Raw genomic sequence first — 21,702 nt, forward strand, 5'->3', positions numbered from 1 at the left:
ATATTATAATAAATTTAATTAATGTATATATATATATATATACATTAATTAATATTAATATATATATATATATATATATATATATATATATATTAATATTAATATTAATTATAATTTTTTTTATATTTTTCTTTCTCCTATTTTTATAATATTCATATTAAAAATTAAAATATATAATAAACGATTATTAATTAATTAAAAAAAAATATTATAAATATAATATTAATTAAATAATAATTAATTAATTTTAAAAATAATAATATACTAAATTATTTAATATAATATTTAATTTAATAATTAATAAATTAATTTATATATATATAATTAGGTTTCAGAAGTGAAATATGAAAATAAAACTACACAACACTAATGTTACAAATACAATCTTATTTATTAAAAATCTAAATAACTATAAGTATAAATAACTAGAAACTTATATAAAACACCAACAACATTCGAAAACACATATAGGTATTTACTCAGTGTTAATTATAGCAGCTCCTTTAACCAATTCACAATATTTATTAATTAAAACATTTAAATTACTTTATAACTTGCTAATAATGATCTATTAACAACCTAGTAACAAATCACATCGACTACCACACGTGTAACCTCAAGTATATGAGGGCCAAATATGTCTTCCCGCTTAAATTAGTAACTTAATAACAAAATGAAAAGAGCGGGAGCAGAAGACATTAACAGTGACATTGACACATTGCAGTACTATATTTGACAGTTGACATTTGTAGCACAAAAGTCTCCCAACTCGGCCATTCTGACCCTGCGTCGTCCCCGACGTAGCTGATCCAGTTGCCTGATCACATGCTGGTGCATCCCGATTAGCCCCAAAGTCATCAGCGTCGTTTCATGGCTGTATTGATGAAAATTCTACAGTAGTACCATATTCGCTGTCTTCATCATCTAAAATTTAAAGTTAATAAATGTCTAAACATTACAACATAAATGAATAGGCAATCAAAATGTACAGACAAAAGATATAAAAATAAAAAGTTTTGAGAGCTCTCATTTTTAACCCTGTAAAATCTTCATATCCAAGTATGTTCAGTCCGGTGCAGCAAACTCTGGAACCTGTGAACAGAACAGTCAGAAGGCGTCCCCCCTGTCTGCCAGGACCAAACGTCCACATAGACGTCACATGGTCCACAATGACCAAACGTTGACATAGACGTCACATGGTCCACAATGACCAAACGTTCACATAGTCGTCACATGGTCCACAATGACCAAACGTTCACATAGACGTCACATGGTCCACAATGACCAAACGTTCACATAGACGTCACATGGTCCACAATGACCAAACATTCACATAGACGTCACATGGTCCACAATGACCAAACGTTCACATAGACGTCACATGGTCCACAATGACCAAACGTTCACATAGACGTCACATGGTCCACAATGACCAAACGTCAGCAAGGACCAAATGTCCACCTTGACCAAATATCCACAATGACCAAACGTCCACATGGGCGTCACATGGTCTACAAGGACCAAACGTCCACATGAATGTCACATGGTCCACAAGGCCATAATGTCAGCAAGGACCAAATGTCCACCTTGACCAAATATCCACAAGAACCAAACGTTCTTCACAAAATCTTTCAGGGCCACACACCCGTCAAAATTTCTCAGGCCATATGCCTCATCAGACCTAACGTCTGTTACAAGTCAAAGTCAAAACACCCAACCCAACCCCATGTCTGTGCCCAAAGGGACCACACATCCAATTGAACTCAATAAACAAACTGCCACATTATACCAGTATTGTACACTAAGCCCCACCTTGATTGTCACACAAAAATTAAACAATTAGAAAAAGAATTAATGGAGGAAGAGAAAAAATAAAATGTCAGTCTGTATGTATGTAAACATGTAATGATTTAGAAAGAAATTGTGCTAGACAACAAAGCAAGAATTAGTGCAATACAGTTAAAATAACTTGTCAATGAAAAAGGCAGTACAAATTTCCAGTCACTAATCCCCATGCCATTGTACCATGTTAGAGCTCCTCAAGTGGTTTAACTACCACCACTCAATAATTAATTGCCTCAGTCTTATAGAAGCTTGGCCTAACCTGACCTCTATTTATAATTCAACCAACATGTTCAATTTCTGTTGAAGTAATAAACATATACGAAATTTTATGGGAAAATCGGTTTTTTTTTTGTTTGAGTATTAATAGTAACTGAATCCCATCATAACACATTATCAACACGTCATCAACATATTCTAAAACATGACCACATTCAATATGTGTTTACATAAAATATGACAACATTCAACACATGTTTACATAAAATATTCATAACCACCACCACCACCAAATTATCCGTGTGTGATCATCAATCAAAGGGAGAAGATAGCATCCTCCGACATTCAACCCTTTCAGTGCCCCACAATCAACACATATACACACTTTGGATTGCACCCTACAACATACATACTACACTCCTCTCTTCAAGATAGCTGACAATTTCATATACTTTAAGCTTTTCCCCACCCCATAGGGAAGATAAGCATTTTCCCATATTTACCGTTGTTTGCACATTTAATGGCACCAGCGACCGAATAATGTGAAAATTTATTTATTATGTACATAAGAGAATCCAGCTATTAACTTAAGTGGTACATTAATGTGTTGCCAAACGCTGAATGTGCTGACAGACACTTCAATACAGACACACTTCACACTTCAGACCAGGACAATAGATATTCCTAGGCATTGTTTACTCCTCACTAATTAAGTTGTCTGAATTTGTCTTCTATTTCATAAACAATAAATTATTATTTACTATAAACATTCTTCTGGTTTCAATTTCCCATTTTAATCTGTTTAAAATAGTTCAAACTCCTTAACCTCATAATAGTAGTACACAGAAATCTTTTACTACAATAATCTCTCCCGCTAATTACTTATATAGCTATTAATAGAGGTAAGTCTAAATATTGTATCCTCAGTTATATAAGTAATAGTTGTAAAGTTAGTCTTAGCAAAAATTATTTATGTAGTAATCTTAATGAACTTGATGTAATCCTATTTGTGAAACCGAAATTATGTCTATGTATGTTATGGCTTTTAATTCACTTCCTATTTGACTATTTGTAAAACAAATTTTATTTTAGGAAATTTACATTTTTGTCAATCACTAGGTAATAATTGATGGGTCTTTATTTATTCAAATCTACTAAATTGCATGTTAATTGTAATAACAATGATTTCAATGTAACTTTATTTGACACTGGAATTTTAACTTTGAAGCTGAATTTATTTACTCAGATGTTACTCAGATGTTAATTTATTTACTCATATGTTGTAGAACATATGTTACAGATGTAATTAATTAATTATTAATATTTAGTCTCCATATACATTCTACCATTAGGCATGAAAATATTACATTTGGTTTTATTAACATAAAATTAACAATTTTTATATTTACTTGTTGCAATTGCACATAAATTAAAAATATTAATAATCCTAATTTGTTTGATTTAATAAATCCTAAGTTATATACAAGGTTTGCACCCTTATCTGCAGCATTGCATCACTTCAATACTATGTATGCATTAATAAGTCATTAGTATAAAACATACATTAGTAACATAAACAAACATTAGTCTACCTGAAACTCTCCTAACAGCCACACATTTTTCTATTTCCACTGTGACTCAATTCTATTTGTTTTATGATTGAGACTTTAATTAATGTTTTAAATTATTACCAAATCTCTTTTTAATTGATTAAATCTTTTTTTTTTTTTTTAAAAACAACTTTAAGCCAAATGTACATAACAGCACACACATTCTACATACAATAACATTAGCATCTATAATAACTAGAACAGGCATGCAAGATCTCGGAACAACTATCAAGTCAGTTCCAAGTGAGAACTCATCAATAGCCAAGGGCACAAAACCATTTCCTGCCAACAAAGTAACAGTATTACTCACCCTCCAAGTGAGAGCTGATCAATAGCCAAGGAAACAAAACCATTTCCCTCCAACAAAGTAACAGTATTACTCACTCTCTAAGGTACAGTTTATTGGTTCTTCCTCACACAACAAACATTTCAGAACAAACAAAGGTTACAAGTCATACTGCTACCATTTCTAGGTTTCCTTATCCAATGTTACTCACACCCCCTTCACCAACCATAAAATTGTTCCAATCTAAAAGAATTGTGTAACGGACGCCCAATTATTAAGCTATGAATCTCTTGTCTTTCTTTTTTTTTTTTTTTAGTCACTATGAATTATGCTCAACTGGCAAGCTCGAAACGCCATATATCAAGAATTTAATTCAATTCACTAAGCCCTATATACATTGACAAGAATCATCTCAAGGCAAACTGGCACCCGTCTCTCCTCTAGCACACTAAGCACAACCACAGGACTCTTCAGAATCAGCCTGCATAGAACATCAACCACCTATGATCACCAGTAATCACTCACTCATTCAACCATGAACATCACCCTTAAGGCGCCCAGAGTCATGTGATAAACATTCTGAATCATTCCCGTTATTAGCACTTCTAACCCTCTCCACCTCCTCACACTATAGTTCAATATTATTGATAACAGAGTCAGTTTGATATAAAATAGTTTTGTATTATTCAACTATTTAAAGATTTTATTGCATCAGAAAGATTACGTGAAGATAACTTGGTAACCCCTGAAGTACATTGAGAAGGTGATGAGGTATCAGAGGCCATACTTTCAGATAATGCACCTTTGGGAAAAGTATCAAATCTAACAGTTAATCATTTAAATTTGTTTTAAACAAACTAGCATGACAGGTTGAATTATGAGAAGAAATATTATTTTGTGTACCTTTTTCAAGTTTGTCTAATCTCCAAAGAAATGCATTGTAATGCTCACCAGTAGAGGCACTCAGATACCTGGAGACACACAGAGACGCGTCGCGCATTGCAAGCAGAAGCGCGCATACACGTGCGGGGACGCGTCGCTCATCAGTATCAGAGGCGCGCAGACACGCGCGGGAACCGCATCGAGAGCAGTGGCGCGCAGATATGCGCGGGGACCGCATCGCAGCAGTCTCGCAGACGCATCGTACATTGCGAGCAGAGGGTGTGCAGACGCACACCAAGATGCGCAGGAATGCGTCGCACATCGCGAGCTGAGGGCGTGCAGAGGCACACCAAGACGCCCAGGTAAGCGTTGCACATCGCCAGCAGAGGTGCACAGAGACGCGCGGGGACGCGTCACTTGTCGTGGGAGCAGAAGCACCTCATAGCGGCACGGCGGCGGCATGAATGTCCTGCAACAGCACCAAGAAAGCACCAGCGCGAGCGCTCGAGACACCCTTAGCGCTCGAGTCCCATAACATGGCTTTCAAATGTTAGCATAATTTATACAATAGGTGTCGCTGTCATTGCGGGGACGTCATTTGATATTGTTTCCATTACCGATTGTATTGGGTGGCGCTAGTGTGCTGCGTCTGTTCCGATGGGTTTTCCAATAAAAGGACAAGCGACGCGGCTCCCGGGCCCATTACGTTCTAAGATTTTGTCAAGGCAACTTGTTGTTAGAATTAGTATTTAAATATTGTAACTACGAGTGTATATATTTTGAAAAGAGCAACTGTTGAGTTTCTTGCCGGTTCTTCTCAGCAGAACTGCCTTCCGAACCGCGAAGTGAATTGTGAAGAACAAGTATAAATAAAGTCATTGCAAAAGCTGGATTTTGTGTCTGATTCGTTGGTTCGTCCAACAGATCAGAAGCGGGATTACGACAGGATATACAAAATTTCCTGCTACGCTCACAAAGTTTTCAGAAACATGGACACATATCGCCCGAGGTCAAGGGCCATATTGTGATGTGAATGGTGCAGTTAGTGAAGAAATGAAGTGAATGATGCCCGAGGATAGGGCTTGAGAATGAATGATACCCGTGGATAGGGTTTGGGAAGATGATGCCCGAGGATAGGGTTTGGGGGCGAATGGTGCCCGAGGATAGGGTTTGGGGATGGATGATGCCCGAGGATAGGGTTTGGGGGCGAGTGGTGCCCGAGGAAAGGGTTTGAGGGTGGATGCCACCCGAGGTTAAGGAGTTAAGCATTCATCCTTCATCAGTCGTCCCACGTCATACATCCCTCATCGTTCGTCCCTCATCATCCGTTTCACATCATTCGTCTTTAATCATTCATCTTCATCATCGGTGATACCCGAGGTTAAGGGTAATGGATGGATTATACCCGAGGTTAAGGGTAAAGGGTGGAATACACCCGAGGTTAAGGGTGATGGATGGATTCTTTTTCAGGTGGATTCTTTTTCAGGTTGAGGATAATGAATGGATGGATTATACCCGAGGTTAAGGGTAATGGATGGATTACACCCGAGGTTAAGGGTGATGGATGGATTCTTTTTCAGGTGGATTCTTTTTCGGGTTGAGGATAATGAATGGATGGATTATACCCGAGGTTAAGGGTAATGGATGGATTATACTGAGGTTAAGGGTTGAGTGAAATGGATGAAGGGATGATACCCGTGGTTAAAGGTAATGGACGGATAATATCAAAGGTTAAATGTAATGGATGGAAATTACTCGCAGTTAAGGATAAAGGAAACTTAAGCAAGAAGCAGGTTAGTGAAATCATTTTTGAGTTGTAATATCTATCTATAATAAAAGACATAAAAAGTACAGAAAGTCTCATTAAATTTTGACCTCATGAGAAGCAATATTATTTTATAGTTAAATTAACGTAAAGTAATAAAATTGACATATTAAAAAGTGATGAATAAGAATTAATTCATTTTACGAAATTTGAATTGGTATTAAAGTGTATTCTTTCAACTTTGTTGTAATTGACCGGGATGGAACAAATTCATAGTGAGTTGTTTCCAAATTGCGAGAATTCAGCATATTCATTTTAACAGATTTATTAATATAAATATGTTCGCGATGAGACATCAATCATAATTCTTATTATAAAATAAAACTTTTAAATCGATGTGACATAATGGCTATTGGTTGTGGCTTTTTGGGCAAGTGGTTTAGATGATCACGGTGTAGCAATAGATACATACGTAGGTAGGTGTACTGTAGCATTAGTTATGAAAGTTAAATGTTACAAATATTTTTGATCTGAATTAAATTAAAAAAAAAAAAGAAAAAGCCAATTGAGTGCGACACGTGTTTTGTCCACCAACTCCTTTATGTTGATTTCCTCAGATACAGTTTATTGTTGATGGGGATGTTTCATATTAATTTTAGCTTGATATCTCCACGTCTTTCGATAATTAGTCCTGTGAGGTAGACAGACGTATGTACAGACGAGACCTTATGCATAAGCGTGTACAGGTATTAAGCACTTATTATTTTTTTACATGTGAATGGCAACGCGGCGTGTCATTGGAGACCTTTGTCCAGTAGTGGGCGAGGACGGGCTGATGATCGCGGTGATAATAAGGATCGCGGTAATGATAAGGATCAAGGTGATAAGGATCGAGGTGATGATAAGGGTCTTGGTGATGATAAGGGTCTTGGTGATGATACGGATCTTGGTGATGATAAGGATCTTGGTGATGATAAGGATCGTGGCGAAGATGAGGATCGTGGCGAAGATGAGGATCGTGGTGCGAAGATGAGGATCGTGGTGCGAAGATGAGGATCGTGGTGCGAAGATGAGGATCGTGGTGCGAAGATGAGGATCGTGGTGCGAAGATGAGGATCGTGGTGCGAAGATGAGGATCGTGGTGCGAAGATGAGGATCGTGGCGCGGCTGAGGATCGTGGCGCGGCTGAGGATCGTGGCGCGGCTGAGGATCGTGGCGCGGCTGAGGATCGTGGCGCGGCTGAGGATCGTGGCGCGGTTGAGGATCGTGGCAAGGATGAGGCCCGTGGCGATAGCGAGGGGATCATGGCGAGGATGAGGACCGTGGCGATAGTGAGGGGATCATGGCGAGGATGAGGATTATGGTGACGATAAGGGCAATCATTATGGTTGTGATAATATGGTTTGAATATGAGCGCACGCACACAAAGTAGGAATATTCCATGTAGTGTTGCTGGTGTTGTTGAATAAATTTCTTGTGAAAAAAATATATGTAATATTCATATTATAACATGAATATGAACACTGACGGCTCATTGTGTTAACGAGAAATATTGAATTGTATAAATTTAAAATCAAACTAAATATGTGTACAGGAATCTTTTACGAGCAACACATGAGTCTAGTTTTATATAATGTCTAGAGTAATGTAAATAATGAAAACAAATGTATTCGTTATTAAAAGATATAGGACTAGCAATTTAGGAATCTGTGAGTTTGATGTATTCATTTATGTGTAAAATTACTTTGATGAAAAGTAAATGTATTTTAAATGGTGGATATACGTATTATGACATGTAAATATATCCGAATTAATACGAGTATAATTGTTATGTAACTGTTAAAACAAAAATTGTTATTCAAATTAGGACATTAGAAATTGTGAGCTATTCTTAAACCGCGAAGGGACTTGCGGTTAGCAGGATGGCCGAGCTGTTAGCATAATTTATACAATAGGTGTCGCTGTCATTGCGGGGACGTCATTTGATATTGTTTCCATTACCGATTGTATTGGGTGGCGCTAGTGTGCTGCGTCTGTTCCGATGGGTTTTCCAATAAAAGGACAAGCGACGCGGCTCCCGGGCCCAGCCCCTTGGATCAGCCTGACTGTTACCTGCTAAGGATCAAGTACTCATCACTACCAGAAGAAGACCGGACCGAAGCAAGCTCACCCGAACCCGAGGACCACACCAAGAAGCTCTCACCTTATTTGTGACCAAATAAGGAGGAACTTCGCCCGCACTGGCCTGTGCGGAGGGGAACCCCTTCCCCTTGGACTCCCTGCCCGGACCGAGATGGGCAGAAGGGTTGTGAGGACAGTCAACTGCTGCCGCCTCCCGTGCTCATAGGAATGAGCACCCACCAGCCGCCGCGTGCGGGGACACAAGCGTCCCCTACTGCGGCCGCAGACACCGCCGCAACCAGCGGCACCCGGCCCCCGCGCTCCACTGCGCTGTACGGCGTACCCGTGCAGGCAATGGACCATGGGACCACGTCGAGGGAGCCCTCTCTCTCCGCGGCGCAACCTGGCGCGCCGTGCCTCGCGGGATCGACGCCCGCACCAGCCGCCTCGCCTTCCCCAGGCCAGGCACCCAGGGCCTCACGCAGCGCCCACCGACACCAGGAGCTGAAGAAGCGCTCCCCCTCCGCGCCCTCCAGGGTGCTGGACAATACCATGTCCCCGCAGTCTTCACTGAACAGGGACATGGTAGTTTTGGCAGAACTCAAGCACAATGGCGCGCTGAGTCGGGAGCTGATGGAACACATGGCCGTGTTCCTAAACGACCGTGCTCGAGCGTTGGACCAGACGCAGTCGCAGCCCATGTACCTGACACCGGTGCGCCGTCAACGCACTGCAGAGTACGAAACCCCAGGCACTGGAAAGCGCCACTGCCCGGTGACCATCCAGGCCAGCCGGCCTGAATCAAGAAAACGCCCAGAGGGAGGCAGGGTCGGCAAGGACATGCCACTCCTCGTTCCTCCAACTACAGTTGCTTCCACGTCGGACCAGGCATCGGGTACCGTAACCACAGCGACCACCACTTCGAGCTCAACGTTCGCCGACGCGCTCCGGGCACCTGGCCCAAGCCGGGTGACACAGGATGCGCCAACCACTGCGACCTCTGTAACACCCAAGCCGCGCTATCCCCCGCTGATAGTGGAGAATATGCCAAATTGGGCGACTCATTTCCGGTCGCTCCACAACAAATTGGGACAAGCACCTAACGCGCGCCCCTTCGGTAGAGGGGTGCGTTTTACACCCAGCTCGGAGAATGAGTACCGCGTAATACAGCGGTACCTCTCCGAGCTCGAGAAGAGCGAGGCCATATCCTGGTTCTCCTATGCCCTCCCGGCGGAGAAAAGCAAGAAGGTAGCCATCAGGGGGCTACCCGTCACTACTACCCCGGAAGAAATAACCGATGCCCTGGCGGAACTCGGCTTCACTGCCGAATACGTGCGTCCAATTAAAGCGAGGAAGGGGAGGCCCGGGTGCATCTTCCTCGCCATCCTGAAGAACACCCCGGACCTGATACCTGGCATCTACAGCGTGACGGAGTTGTTATTCATGCCAGGTATCAAAATAGAAGCCTGGAGGAGCAAGAGGGGCCCGGCGCAGTGTCACCGCTGCCAGGCATTCCGGCACTCCAGCCACGGATGCCACCGGCGGCTGGCTTGCGTGAGGTGCGGCGAAGAGCACCTCGCGCGCGATTGCCCGAGGGCCCTCGATGTTCCCGCCACGTGCGCCAACTGTGGCGGCGCCCATCCCGCCAACTACTCAGCCTGCCCCCAATACAAGAGGGAGCTCCAGAACAAGAGGGCGGGCACAGTCGCCCTCACAAAAGAAGATTCCACCCGCAAACCCAGGACCTCAGCTCCCTTAGTCTCCTCCAACACGGTCGGAGCGGAGAACGCAGCCGCCACTCTCATGGCCCCCGCCAATCCCGCTACGGAGAAGGGTGGCAGAAGACTCAAGAAAAGGGGAGGGAAGAGGACAAAGAGACAAAAGGCCAGCGAACCCCCCCCTCCCCTCGCTGCCCCCTTGAAGACTGCAGCCGCGGCCCCTGATGCCGCGCCTAGAACCACATCGGCCACAACCCGCCAGCCGACGCACGCTATCATCGTCAGGGCCATCGACACCCTCAAGGAAGTTCTCATTGCCTTGCAGGAGGGTCGTGACCCTGTCCAATGCGTGCTAAGCGGGATGAGCAACCTTCTCCTTCACGCCTGAGGCCCCCCGCGTACTCTATTGGAACGCCGCAGGACTCCGCCGTCGCCTGCCCTTTCTCCGACACCTTCTACGCGACAACAGCGTTGACGTCGCGTTGATCAACGAGACGCACCTCCACCCAGCGCTCCCCTCCAACTTGCCAGGGTATCACGTCCTGCGGTTGGATGCGCCGGCAGAAAATCCATGGCGCGGGCTGCTGGTAGCCGTCCGCCGCAACCTCGTGTTCCACCAGCTGCCCAACCTCGACGCCCAGTCGTTCCAGTCTCTGGGCGTCGAGGTGCACATCGGCTCCAAAGCCATACGGATGTACGCCATTTACCGCCCCGGCGGAAACAACCGCCTACGAGTCAGCGAGGTGCACCAGTTGCTCGGTAGTTCCATCCCCACACTCGCGGCCGGGGATTGGAACGCCAAGCACCCCGCATGGAGGTGCTGGACGACCTGCACCACCGGACGCCGCCTGCATCAAGACTCCATCCGCCATCGCTACGAAGTGGTGGGTCCCGACGAGCCGACTCACTACTCCCACGCCAGCACCCACCAGCCCACCACCATTGACCTGGTAGTGCACAGAGGGCTCGACGCGATGGACATTGAGACCCTCCCAGATGCCTTCGGGTCCGACCACCAGCCTGTCCTAGTTACACTTAGGGGCAGGCTGACATTGGCCAGCGGCCCACCACCCGGACGGCGGATCTCCTGGGTGCGGTTCGAAGTCAACATGGAAGAGCAGCTTCAGCACCTAACGCCTCCCATCTCTGAGCCAATCGTTGACTCTGCGGACATCGACCGGCTCGAGGCCAGGCTCACCGGGACCATACAACAAGCGATGGAGGAAGCCTCAACGCCCGCCACCCCTCGTACTCTGCCGCCCATCCCTGCACGCGTCCGCGCCCTCATCGAGCGGAAGAGGAAGGTACACTCTGAGTGGCAACAAACCAGGGACCCAGCAGTGAAAACCCGGCTCAACCGCCTCGTAGAGCGCGTGCGCAAAGCGCTCGTCGACGTCGGTGCCGACGCGTGGGAGCGCCGGATTGAGGAGGCTGATGAGGACCAGCCCTCCCTCAACCGTCTGTGTCGCCAACTCACCAAGAAGAAGCCTGCTACTCATCCCTTGGTGCACCCAGACGGCTCTCTCCGGTACTCCGCGGAGGAGAGAGCAGAGATATTGGTGGAACACTTGGCAGCCACGTTCCAACCAAACGCCAGCAAACGACCCGCCCACCATGCGCGGATGGAGGCCGACGTCGCCCGCACTTTGGCCAACCCAGAGCGACCACTCCCTGCACCTCCGTTCTTCACGCCTGAGCTCGTCATGAAAACGGTGAAGAAGCTGAAGCTGAAGAAGGCCCCAGGCTTGGATGGCGTTACAAACAGCGCTCTACGCCACTTACCCCGCAAGTTTATCGCCGCCCTGACCAGGCTCTTCAACGCCGTTCTGCGCCTTGGATACTTCCCCCGGGCGTGGAAAGAGGGCCTGGTCATTATGCTGCCCAAGGCAAGGAAGAACCCCCGCATCCCAGACAGCTACCGGCCCATAACCCTCCTCAGTGCGGTGGCCAAACTGTTCGAGAAGCTGCTACTACCGCTTCTCCAGGCGCACTTCCACCCGCGCAACGAACAGTTTGGCTTCCGTAGCGGGCACTCCACCACTCTTCAGGTAGCCAGAGTGGTGCATTACGCGACCACAACGTTCAACAGGAAGGAGAGTGCCACAGCAGCCTTCCTCGATGTGTCGCGCGCGTTTGATCGCGTGTGGCATCCGGGGCTGCTGTACAAAGTGCTGAACGCAGGCATCCCCCACTACGTCGCGCAGATCCTGGCCGATTATCTCCACGGCAGGACCTTCAGGGTAAGGGTGGAGAGTGTGAGGTCATCCAGCCACCCAATAGCCGCCGGAGTTCCACAGGGCAGCATTCTTTCACCAGCCCTCTACGCCTTGTACACCGACGACATCCCCATCCAACAGGACACAACGCTGGCACTTTATGCCGACGACATCGCCCTGTTTACGAAGTCGCTCAACCCCAAACATGCAGCCGTGAAGCTACAGCGCGCCCTCGACCTGCTGCCGGACTGGCTGGCGGAGTGGAGGCTAGAGCTGAACATCGCGAAAACCCAAGCGATCAGCTTTGGTACCCGGAGACAGCCTCCTCCGCTGATCCTGCAGGGCCAGCAGGTCCCCTGGAGCAGCCGAGCAACCTACCTGGGGGTTGTGATAGACAGGAGACTCAACATGACAGGGCATGTCAAGAAAGCGGCCACCGCAGCGAAAACCGCGCTGATCCTGTTGCGCCCGCTATTCCAATCAAGATTGCCATTAAGAACAAAGTTGTCGTTGTACAAGGCGTATGTCAGGCCTCACTTGACGTACGCTAGCCCGGCATGGTACGCCCTCGTCAGCGAGAACCAGAGAAGAATCCTGCAGGTGGTCCAGAACCTCGCCTTACGGCGAGTGACCCAGGCACCATATTATGTTCGCAACTCAACACTCCATAAAGACCTCAAAATGGAAAGCCTGGAGGCTCACATCGGCCGGCTCGCGTCCAACGCATTCCGCCGTGCCGATGCATCGGACCATCTGCATCTTCGTAGCATCGCGCCACTCCACACCCGACCGCCAGACGAGAGAAGACGCCTGCCGAGGGATATTATCCCCACCCCTCCCTCCCATTCCAATTCCTGAGCAGTCACCTCGGTCGCTGGTCGCCTAAGCTGGGCCTCTCGCGGGTAACCGCGAGTCTCACCTGGCTGGGCTGACCGCCCAGGTGGCATATGCTCATCCCCCCTTCCCCTGCCTCCTCTGCACTGTGCCTGCCCTGGCAGACACAACTCCACCGGGCCTAGTGCCCACCACAATGACGCGGTCATAGTAATGGCCGCCGCCAGAAACCACGGCGAGAGGGCATCCGCCCAGCTGCCGTTTCCCAGCGCCATGGCGCTGGAGGAAAGAAATTCAAGAAGTCCCGGGCCCATTACGTTCTAAGATTTTGTCAAGGCAACTTGTTGTTAGAATTAGTATTTAAATATTGTAACTACGAGTGTATATATTTTGAAAAGAGCAACTGTTGAGTTTCTTGCCGGTTCTTCTCAGCAGAACTGCCTTCCGAACCGCGAAGTGAATTGTGAAGAACAAGTATAAATAAAGTCATTGCAAAAGCTGGATTTTGTGTCTGATTCGTTGGTTCGTCCAACACAAATGACTTAACCTAACTCGCTAACCGCGACCACGTGTCGTGACCGGTCGATGTGATTTGTTTTGTGATTTACTTCCAGCATCACCCATATTTAACACTGTATTTCTATTATAGGCAATAAATAATTTAAGAAAAGAGAAATGATGAAACTGGTGCTTTATTTGCTTTCACAAAAATAACAAAATTATAAGGTACAAGGATCTGGCCTGATGGGCTTAGATAGGTATCCCACTTCTGAAATTAGGTTTCAGAAGTGAAATATGAAAATAAAACTACACAACACTAATGTTACAAATACAATCTTATTTATTAAAAATCTAAATAACTATAAAATGAAGTATAAATAACTAGAAACTTATATAAAACACCAACAACATTCGAAAACACATATAGGTATTTACTCAGTGTTAATTATAGCAGCTCTTTTAACCAATTCACATTATTTATAAATTAAAACATTTAAATTACTTTATAACTTGCTAATAATGATCTATTAACAACCTAGTAACAAATCACATCGACTACCACACGTGTAACCTCAAGTATATGAGGGCCACAGAACACATTTACTCAAAGAATGTTCACTTCATACTAGACATGGGCGTTACGTAGCGTCACTAGTTTCAGAAACTGCTTACAAGCCAAATCACGGCATAACTAGTTTCGGGCTGTCGTCGAAACTAGCTATGCCGTGATTCGGAGCTACGCGGCTATTCGAAACTACACACATGTTACGTTATGGTTATGTGTCTGTACACATAGCCATTATTTCACATACGTAGTTTCATCAGAGTAAGCAGTAAGCACTAATCAAGTTACATCGACACTAGCACAGTTGTATCTCGCTCTATTATAGTACGTACCGCAACAAAAATAGAGACGAGAATAGGCGAATTTCATTGAAAAGCTACAAACATCGTACTTTTTTGTATTATACACCCAATGAAACTAAAAAGCGATTCTAAACTAAACGCAGAAGTTAAGCTATATTATTTATAGTTTTATGAAAATTCCAAGAAAAAACCATATTATTTTTATTAGCTACATTGACACTTATGTAGTTGCATCTTGCTCTATTTTAGTACGTACCGCAAGAAAAAAAGTGACGACAGTAATTTAATATGTATGCATTAATGCAATTTGATCGATTATTATTTTATATCGATAATTAAAAAATAAATTCTGCCTCGACACCAGAGCGAAGAAATGAAAAAATAAATGTAAATAAATATTTAGTTTCCTCGATTGGGGCTCGAACCCGCAACCGTCGCGTTACAGCCACGCCCTTGTGCCGCTGCGCCACGACGGTGGATTTTAACCAATTCCGAGTTTTTTTTGTTTAGCGTGACGTAGCTTTCCTAATGTTTATTATTTATTAAAAGAGGTTCGGTTACAATGGCTTGCGACGTTCACTTCACACTCGTATATCTTAAGCACATTGGGATTTTTTATGCGATCTACTAAGACTTTTAAGAATTCCGAGAAACGAGGTTCGCTACAAAAAATTGAGGCCTACACCCATCACTTAATAGAACTTTGAATGTTGATAATAAATTAGCGCAAAAATCTGAATTTGATGTTTTTAATAATTCCTTACGTTTGTATAAAGCTCAACAGAAAAAATATTTTATATACGTAATAAAGAATCCATAACTGAGCTTACAATTTTTAACTTTTTTTAAGATCTTAATTTTGGTTTTGTATTTTGTTATTTTTTTTTGTTTTATGTTTAGCTATATAGCAATAATGCAGGCTGCTAAAATTAATTACTTTTTAAATGTTTTTAATTTTAAGTCTTTTAAATTTTTATTGTATACTTTATGTTAATTATGCAAACAAAAATTCTGAAATGGTCAGCGAATAAAGGCTTTATTTATTTATTATTTATTTATATTCAGTAGTAAAATTTTAAAATTTAATTTTAATTTAAATACTAGATAAATAAATCAACTTCACGCTGTTTCCCACACACAGCAGGGTAGGCAGAGGGAACCTAGTGTAACACTCTGTTACACTAGGTTCCCCACTTTCTGCCGAATTCTGGAGGCATTGCATGTTGAGTGGCAGAACTCAACTCCGCGCTTTACCTCGACACCAGAGCGAAGAAATGAAAATATTAATTTAAATAAATATTTCATCTCCTCGAGTGGGGATTGAACCCATAACCATCTGGTTTTTACCTCAAGTTTGGTCTCAAGTTTCATCCAATTTTAAACCATAATATTTTGCTATTACGTGTCAGTTTCGCGTTTATGTTTTATTTTTTGTATTTTTAAATTTCTTTTTCCATTCTGTAAGTGTAAAATTACTCTTTTTGAATGTATTTTGTGTGTAAATTTTTTGTTTTCACTTTATTTGGAATTTTAATTTCACTCCGTAATGAAATATATCAAATATTATTAAAAAACGATCAGCGAAAAAACTATATAAAATTCTATATATTAAAAATATATAATATAATAAAGTGTATATAAAAAAATATATAAAAATAATTGTATATAAAATAAATTAATAAATAATTACATTTTAGTAGCAAGATATTGTAATTTAACCTAAAACGTTTTCAATCATAACTATAAAAGTAATTGTATTAAACTTCCAACTGCTTATGAAACATTTGTAACTAGTTACAGAAATAACTAGTTTCTGAAACTAGCTACGCGTAACCCCGAAACTAGTGATCACCGGTTATGCTTAAAAGACGTTACGGCCCATGTCTACTTCATACTAAAAAATGGGTGACAAAACGATGCTGCTGCCATCTCTGTGCGTGCCCCCAAAACACAATTTGCGGGAAATTCAAAATTTGGCTTTAAATCGATTTTTATTCAAAAGCCAGAGTTACTACTCTTTCAAAATCATTTGGAAGTATTATTATTTAAATTATGTAATACCTCCAAATGATTTTGAAAGAGTCTGAATAATTTATGGTACAATAATAAAAAAATAATGCAGAAATGAAACGAATAAATACTATAAATGTTTTTTATTGCTTATAAACAAATTCAATATATTTTACATTTAAATAGACAATTATAAGCACTTTTGAATCGTCGACATATAAACAAAAAGCTACCACCGGTTCGGAAGGCAGTTCTGCTGAGAAGAGTCAATAGTATATTTAACTATTACATTAGCTGGCAGCTATCTTGCATGATATTCAATAGACAACAATTAAAACAATTAAAATAAACTGCTAATGATAACAATATTGCAACAAGACAAACTTGCCCTTACATGTTAGAAACAATAACAAAACAATTACAGATAATGATAAAAATAATAAAATAGATATAATGAATTTAATACAGTCGAGGCAAAGCGCGGCGTTGCGTTCTGTCACTCTACAGTGGGGAACAAAGTGTCTTAACACCAGGTTCCCTCTGCTTACCCTGCTATGTGCGGGATACAGCGTGAAGCTGATTTGATTTAAATCTAACATTAATATACCATTACTTATTTTTTAATATATCTATTTTCCTTTTTAACGATTACTGATAATCTGCAAATTGTCTATTTTTAACTGTACAAAATCTTTTTACTGTTATGTGGAAGACACTATTACATATAAAATGAACATTTTCTTTAAAATGTTCTTCACATTGGGCAAGAAAACTAAAATTTACATCTTCTTCCAATTTACAAATTACCAGTTTTTTGAGGTTTAAAGAATATGATAATGTTTCGAATAAATTATTGCACATTGTGGCACAGTTCTCAACACATCTAATAAAATCTTCAGAGTTTAACTTCTTTTTAGCATTATCATATTCTTTGAAATCCATGAAAGTGTACAATAATACATTATCGGTATGTTTAAGTTTTAAAACTGAATCACAAACCTTGCATTTATTGCCAAGGTTCTTTAATAAAAATCCACAGACATATGCACAAGCTTGTAATTCTTGTGCATCAGATACACTTTCTTGAAAGGATGACTCCACAAATGAGAGCATCTCTGAAACAATTTGACTTTCTGATTCTGTGCATGTGCCTGTGGGAGAGGTTGTGGTTAAAAATTCCTTGTAATCTGACATAGAACTACAATCATCTATTTTACAGTTTCCTGACCCCAAATGAGCAAGATTGGATAAAATCGCCGTCTTCAGGCCAGCAACAAATTGCTCTGAAGTTGGATTATAATTTGATCCGCAATTCCCTCTAATAGTGCCAAACAAATCTTCTAAAGAATCTTGCTGAAGACGGCGAGTACATAAAGCTTTTATTTTATGTTTTATTTTTAAATTATTATACAACCTTAGGATACCTTTAATTGTCCATATCCAACCTTCCTTAGATGGGGGCGAGCTATGACATCCTACAAATGTACAATTTTCAAAAAAGTCATACATTTTCTTCAAATGATCCAAATGGGGAGAATTGTCAGTCATGTTGGTACAGTGTGGCTTTCCTTTCTTTCGATCTGCAGAATCACTATTTAAGCAGTCAAATAATTTATCCATATTTGATACTAAATTTGCAGTGACTGTTGCCTCTCCAGGTAGCAATCCTGAAAATTACAAGAGCTAATAAAGATCATGTTACAGAAACTAAAATCAACATGTCATTGTTAGATGAATCTTCTTGTTTAAGCAATTAAAAGAAAATTAAAGAAATGGTTTAGTTTTAAGATTAATTCAATTTTAGTCGTAACTATAAGATTTTTTTAAATTTCTCTCTGTGTTTATGTTTTAAAAATGTTAATTAATATTTAATATTTTATTTTTACATATATATCTATCTATTTTAGGTTTTCATGTGTAATTACCATGTTTGTGATTTCTTCTTTATGTGAATTTATTTAGATTGTTATTTGTTTTGTGAACCAATAAACAGAAAAAAAAGTTAAAACAATACCTTGAGATGTTTTGGCAAACATCCCCGCGGCAACTGAGTGACTTAGTACTTGAGCAGCAAGGTTCACCCTCATTTTCTGCTTAGCATTTGGACACATATGATCCTGTTTTAATTTGGGTGCGAATACAAAATTTCCATCACCATTGTCTATTTGGAAGAAATTTACTATGTGTTCCCATTTGGCTATACCTATAATGTAATAAATGAGACTTTATGTTAAAAAATATTTTTTTCAACTTTCATTTAACTATTAGTAACTAGAAACTCGTACTTTTGACAGGACTATGCATATTTGTGCTTTATGCATATTTTTGATAGTAATAAATTTAAAAAAAAATGTAATTTTTATGTAAATTATGATAACATAAAATTACCTTGTCCTTCAACATTGTTTGATGTAATATTAGTATTACATTTTATATTGTATTTTAAAAATAAATTTCTGAAGGTTTCTGAGGTGGATCAAATATTGTTATAATTTCTTTTCCCTGAAACATAAAATAAGGAGCTTCTTTTGAAACTCCCAAAATCTTTAGTGATCTTCTATTAACACCGCCCATATCACAAACTGTGGCTGCTATATGTAAACCATTTTCAAAACATTTTTGTATAATCTAGAAACAAAAATACAAATAATAAATAAAGCAACTAATTTTATAAATCAAGTTCTCACTTATAGGCATATTTGATATATGAGAATTAGAACTTACTTCTTTTATTAGAACAGATAATCTATCTGCTGTCACATTGGAGCCTGACAAATAATATGCAACAGGCTGTTTAATTTTCCTTCTTATGCCTCCCAGCATAAACACAAGTGCATGTGTAACTTCATTTGGAGATCTACCATGTTTGCCATGGTCTTGGTAACCTTCTATTTTGTCTTCTTTAACATTATATGACAAATGTTTTTTTTATTGACATTTCATCAAACATTAACACATATTCATTATTAACTGGGTCTTGTTTTTTAGAATGTTTATTTAAATTAAGAAAAATTTTTTCATTTATGCCCACATTCAAGTGAAATTTTCTCAAAATGTGTTTTAATGTGGATGGTGCTGGAAGGCACCAAAGTCGTCGCAATAATTGATAAGTGGATGGTGATCTCTTGTAAAGCCTTAGTGCAATAATTTTTTGATCAGTGTCCCATCTTCTAGCTACATATTTTCTCTTTGCATTCTTTAGTTCCCCTTGTAGAAGTAATGCTAGTGATGGGGTTAGGTGTTTTATTAAACCTTGTACTGCTTCATTATCGTTTAGGATGTTTAACATATGCTTTAATTTGATGTTTTTAATTTGGTTTTTCAGCTTATGCACTTTTTTCACATAATTTCTGCATTTTTTATATATAATATAATTCTTTTTACTCATTGTAGATTGATCATTAACAGGCAATGTCTGAAAAAAATCCGTGTACTTAAAAGGAAATTGTAATAAAATATTTATTTAGAATAGTAGATTAGAACAAAACACTAAGAAGATGATCTACATACTTTTTGATCTAGTTCTGTTATTTTCTTATTTAACACACCAGAAGGGCCCGGTTGAGGTTCATCCTTTAATGTATCCAGTATAATATTATCACCCACATCACTAACATTTACCTAAAAAACTAACAATATATTTTCGATATAGTTGTGTACTTTTTCTAAAAGAAATGGGAATATAAAAGCAATGAGAAACAAAAATGCTAAAAACAGGTTCCTTGTTTAAGCGCCGAAAACAAGTAGTAAGTTCGCCATTTGCAAATGCTAATGATACCATTGCCATATCAAAACATAATCCTACTACTGTACTTTAAATACCGGTTACATAAAATGTTTCTCATATCGAAAAACATTTTATCACGGTGCCTTACATACATGAAATATTATGAAGAAAGTTATTTATTAAACATTAAGTAACTAAATCTTGAATTAAAATTAAATTCTTAGAAAAATATTCTTAGAAAAACTACTAATTAGTAGTTTTACTTTAATATAGCAACTGGACACGGGTCCCCCGTAGGTATGTCGCCCAAGCTCCTGAGGAAGTCGACCGGGCCTGATGAGGGCCAAATATGTCTTCCCGCTTAAATTAGTAACTTAATAACAAAATGGTATGGTTCTTTAAATCTGGCGTTCCGAGCGTGCCAGTTGAGCACATATCACTTCGCCAATGTCATGTTGTATGGAGAAGACACGAAGGAGGTTGTACGGTAAAAAATAGACAATGTTACACGATAGGAAAATGCATGTAGAAAAAAAAAGATCCAGTTAAAAATTGCCTTCACCTACAAATAAAGTTAAAATTAGTATAATACATTATATACATAACACAGAAATTAGTAATAAGAAATATAATACAAAGGTTAGCTTATAATTTAATTTTGTTATATCTAATATATTTACATAAAAATTTACAAAGAGGACTAAACACAAACATTAACAAACATTGAACATTAAGAGGACGGGGAACTTTATGAGGAAGGACGTCGTATAAGGGACGGATTAGCTTCGGGCAAGTGAAAAGGATGTGAGGAGGGGAACCGTCGTCTAGGCCACATTCACACAGTGAGTGGTCCCTGACCCTGATCTTAGCTAGGTGCACAGGCGTACATGCATGTCCTAGGCGCAAGCGACAAATAGTTGATATAATCCTCCGTTCAGTAAATCTTTGGGAGAAAAACCAAGGTCGCCTGGGGATATTAGGTTGAATAGCACCATAGAATTTACCTTTCTGAGATTTTGACAATTCCCAGAATTCAGACCATGACACATCCAAATGAGTTAATGCAAGAGACAACAGATCCTGGGCCGAAATAGAAGAGTGATC

General features: G+C 40.8%; 2 long non-coding RNA genes across 2 annotated transcripts; one reads left to right on the forward strand and one right to left on the reverse strand.

Annotated features, from left to right (window-relative positions):
• Positions 1-367: 367 nt before the first annotated feature.
• Positions 368-3,344, reverse strand: LOC146526511 (uncharacterized). The gene is made up of 2 exons (XR_014879404.1): positions 2,292-3,344; positions 368-2,259 (listed from the first exon to the last, which is right to left on the reverse strand). It is a non-coding gene; the product is annotated as an uncharacterized LOC146526511 (long non-coding RNA).
• A 16,060-nt stretch (positions 3,345-19,404) lies between these two features.
• On the forward strand, positions 19,405-20,637 carry LOC146526512 (uncharacterized). Its single transcript, XR_014879405.1, has 2 exons — positions 19,405-19,468; positions 20,149-20,637. It is a non-coding gene; the product is annotated as an uncharacterized LOC146526512 (long non-coding RNA).
• The last annotated feature ends 1,065 nt before the right edge of the window (positions 20,638-21,702 follow it).

Source organism: Heliconius melpomene, unplaced genomic scaffold (assembly GCF_056956725.1).
Source record: "Heliconius melpomene rosina isolate 202511_hmr_F unplaced genomic scaffold, ASM5695672v1 ptg000031l, whole genome shotgun sequence".
In the NCBI taxonomy this organism is placed as follows: Eukaryota; Metazoa; Arthropoda; class Insecta; order Lepidoptera; family Nymphalidae; genus Heliconius; species Heliconius melpomene.